The 4,255-nt window shown below is 38.4% G+C and overlaps 1 non-coding gene across 1 annotated transcript; it reads left to right on the top strand.

Annotated features, from left to right (window-relative positions):
• Window positions 1-2,878: 2,878 nt before the first annotated feature.
• On the top strand, window positions 2,879-2,985 carry LOC136502470 (small nucleolar RNA R71). Its single transcript, XR_010770606.1, has one exon. It is a non-coding gene; the product is annotated as a small nucleolar RNA R71 (small nucleolar RNA).
• Window positions 2,986-4,255: the final 1,270 nt, after the last annotated feature.

Genomic DNA, 4,255 nt, shown 5'->3' with positions numbered 1-4,255 from the left:
AGGGTCTCCTAAGAATTATGGGTGTCTTCATGTCTTCCTACATGTCAAGTACTACAAAATCTATGGGAATGAAAAAGTTTCATATTTTTACCAGAATATTTTTAGTGATTCCTGCAGGGTAGCAGACCGATTGGTCAGCTAGTTGCAAGCACATTGATGTTGGTGTGAGTGTTGAATAGTCGAGCTTGTCGAAGACCTTTTTGGGCATGACCCTGACACTTGCTCCAAGATCACTGTTGATGGTAGCTAACAACCATTATAAACTATCAATATAACATGTATAAGGGCATAAATATAATCAACAATGAAGGTTTAGGGGTTTAAACTAACAAATTCCACGAGTTTTGGTGAATCTATATTTTCTGTAGGGTTTATTCAGAAAACCGTCAAGGTGGACATACATGTCATATTTAATTCCGCTTATTCATAGCAAAATGGACACTAGAAGACTCTAGAAGACTCAGGAGGACTCCACACTGAAGCAAAGGTCCCCACCTATAAGTCACCTAGCCCCTAGGGCCCACCTATATGCCCCTCATTGCAATGTCGGTTCTCCACTGCCTTCTAGGTTGCATCTACATCATCCTTTAAGTCAGTTTGATCCAAGGGCTCACGTTGGACGCTCTAGCCTATATATATCAGCCCCTACCCCCTGAAGGCATAAGTCATTTGAGAAGATAGAAACCCTAATCATCCTCAGAGCTCCACCATATTCTAGGGCATAGCTAGTTAGGCTAGGTCTAGAGGGAGGCAAGCAGGCTTCGTTTGGATTCTTGATCTTTGTCAAGAGCATGGTTTGGTATAATCTTTGTACCCACTCTCTTTTGTTTCTCCATTACTTTTATATGCTAGTTACAATTGTTATGACAATATTAGTATTCATCTTATTCATGTTCTTTGTTATAATGTTCATCGTCTACTTTGGTTATATGCTTAGTATAGCTAGTTTATCATTATATCCATGCATAAGTTCGTATAGCACTCACTCCGCTACGCACGGGGTGAGTGGTCGACATTATGTACGCGTGGTGCTTATACATTGTTTACCTACAGATACACCCTATATTTAAGGTCATGTGGTAGATCGTGGATGTGACACTCTCGTTGAGTCATTTGTAGTCCACTCCCCGAATATAGGCGCACATAGGGTCCGGTTACGAAGGAAGAGCAAGCTCTATTCTTAATCTTCCTTAGTAATATCCCTTATGTGTAGATATGAGGATGATCTTAGCAATGACTTGTAATTAAGAATAACTTAGGAATTATTCCTCTAATATTCTACCTGACCATGCTAATGCCATAGAAAGGAGTACTCTGAGTGATTTATCATTATTAATACTTATCATATATCTTATCCTATGACTTACCCCTATTATGAGCGGAACATTGGTTATGGTTTACTTCTCCTTCAATAGTATAAGTTATCAATACATGTCTATGCTAGACCTTACCTAGAATACTCTCAGGTAAAGTGCTACAATGGTATATTATCTGTGCGCTTGCATATCTTTTTCATTCATATATGTATATATTCTTTCTAGTCACATAAAATGATAAAGAACTACTTAGTATTATTCTAGTAGTAATGCTAAGTAGTACCAACAAGCATCTCTAGCATCATCACTAGGGATGACAACCTAGTAAAGTAATGTTAGGAGATATAGGTTTATAATAGGTGGCTACTTTAAACAAGTGACACATTAATAAATACCAACAATCACATAACATGTTCTCAAAGTTTTGGCTCCCGATTGAGCAATCGATAGTGGGACATCCTAGATCCTTCTTCCTGATAGGTGAAGTGTTTAGGATAGCCACACTACACTCCTTCGTTAACTTGATTACCTCAGTGGAAGGCAATGGTCTTTTGTTGTTGAGGATGTCTCTAAGATACTTCATGTAGGTAGGTACCTGTATGGCATCTAGCAACAGAATATTGATATATCACTTTTGAATTACCTCTATGAATTTACCAAACTGCTCATCCATTTTGGCTTTCTGACTTCTGCGTGGAAATGGTAGGAGGGTCGTGTCATGAAAATCTTGTTGTAACTCTCGCTCTTGTGGCCTAACTTCTTCAACTTCATCGGTTGTCTTCTCCTCTTCCTACAGTACCATTGGTGTCTTATCTGTCCTTGTCGAATATGGTTGATCATGAGTAGACTTGCCACCTCTTATGGTTATTGTGTTTACCTTCTCAAGGTTAGTGGCAAAAGGTAGAGCAGTAGCCAACTAGGGCTAATTGAGATTCTATCTTTTTATTATAGCTAAGTTGGTCTTTTATGATGGAAGAAAAACTATCCATTTTAGTATTTATGTTTTCTAGGACCTTATCATTAAGAGCAAGCTTCTTAGAAATATTCTCATTAATCCTAGCTGGTTCTAAGATTAAGTCTCTTAAGGATGGTTGCTTAGGAGTATTATAGTAATTACCTGGGTACTTACCTTGGTAAGTCAACCGTTGTTGTTGATTCCATCCTTATCTTTGTTGTTGTGGAGCAGAATTGTTGATGATATTTGCATCCTCCTGATATTCAGGGAATTCTACCCCCAAGTATTCTCCACATACATTCTAGGAATTAAAGGCATCTTGAATAGCCTGATGATCTTTCTTGTAATTGGCTCACTGTTCAAGCCAATTTAATAGTGCATCCATCTTAGTTGACAGTGCACACACCTCTTCTAGTACTTCTTCGTTCTTATTGCATAATTGAATGTTGCATGATGACTAGCCTTGATTAGAGGCTATCTTTTCCATAAGAGTTTCATCTTTCCAAGGGTGAGTGACATAAATGATCCTCTAGCAGTGGCATCAAGTTGTTCATGAGCTTTTTGAGTTAATCCATGGTAGAAGCTTTGCATGAGCAACCAATCTTGCATCCCATGATGAGGATAATCTGAAATGCATTCTTGGAAACATTCCCATGCTTCTAGAATTGTTTCTCCTTTCTGCTATTGGAAGTTTAAAATCTTTCATCTTAAGGCATTGGTCTTGCCTACAGGGAAGAATTTTTCTAGAAAGGCCTTTGAACACTTTGCCCATGTGTTGATGTGATCTTTGTTGATGTAGAACCACTGCTTCGCTCTTCCCACCAGTGAGAATGGAAATAGGTGGAGTAGTATGATGTCTTGAGCAATGGCCTTGATGATGACTGTGCTGCTAATCTCTAGAAAATTCTGAAGGTGAGCACTAGCATCTTCATGTGCCTTTCCGTTGAATGGGGTAGCTTGCGCCATGTTGATGAGGCTTGGCTTGAGCTCAAACTCAAGGTTGTTGGTTTTAAATGTTGGTCCAATGCAGATGTTCTTAGTGCTTGGAGCAGAGAATTCACGCGGAGTCTTGTCAGCCATAGCTTCAGGAACTGGTGTTGAGCTTCCTCTTGATTGATTTGATTCTGATTGAAAGTTGTTGGTGAATCACAACCAAGTCTACAATACCTAGTATAAGATATGAACAAAGACAAACAAGGGTAAGCCTGCTAAAGCAGGGGTTATGATTTCATCAATAAGTATTTATTTGGTCAATTCTCTTTAGTCATGTGCCCTCCCTAGCAACGGCGTCAAAAATACTTGTTGACATTTCTTAGCATAACTCTTTACTAAGTTGTCATCCCTAGCATGATGCCAGAAATGCATTGTTGGTAATTATTGAGAACACTTGTAAATTTATATATATAATAAGTAATCCACAAGCACACAGATAATGTACCATTATAGCATTTCACCCAGGAGTATACTAAGTATCGTTATTTATATTTTATCCATAGGGAGGAGCTATGGAGTTGTGTTGGCATAGAGATATTGACAAATATATATACTTATGATAAAATCACTCTCATGCTATGACAGGGGTAAGTCAAGGGATAAATAAATGATAAGTGTAAGGTAATAATGGTATTCTAGAGATAGAAATAGAGACTCATAAAATATAGTATGGCTAAGCAGGAGATTCGTTATGAGCAAAAGATTCCTAAGTCATTCCTTATTTACTAAGTCTTTTGTACACCCAAGTATATACACTCTCATCTATAGTATAACTAACTTTGGATCTATGCGTAAGGAACATTACTAAGGAAGATCAAGAATAGAAGCTTGTCTCTCTTCACAAGCATGTTCTACTTGCTCTACAAACTAGGGAGTGGACTACAAAGGACTCAACGGGAGTGTCACATCCGCGATCTACCACCTGACCCAAAGTGCAGAGTGCATCCATAGGCAAACAATATCTAATCACCATGCTTACATAGTGTCGACC

The sequence above is a fragment of the Miscanthus floridulus genome, chromosome 13 (genome assembly GCF_019320115.1).
Source record: "Miscanthus floridulus cultivar M001 chromosome 13, ASM1932011v1, whole genome shotgun sequence".
Taxonomy (NCBI): Eukaryota; Viridiplantae; Streptophyta; class Magnoliopsida; order Poales; family Poaceae; genus Miscanthus; species Miscanthus floridulus.
The sequence above is the reverse complement of the archived record's forward strand: the minus strand, read 5'-3'. Positions and strand labels throughout refer to the sequence as shown.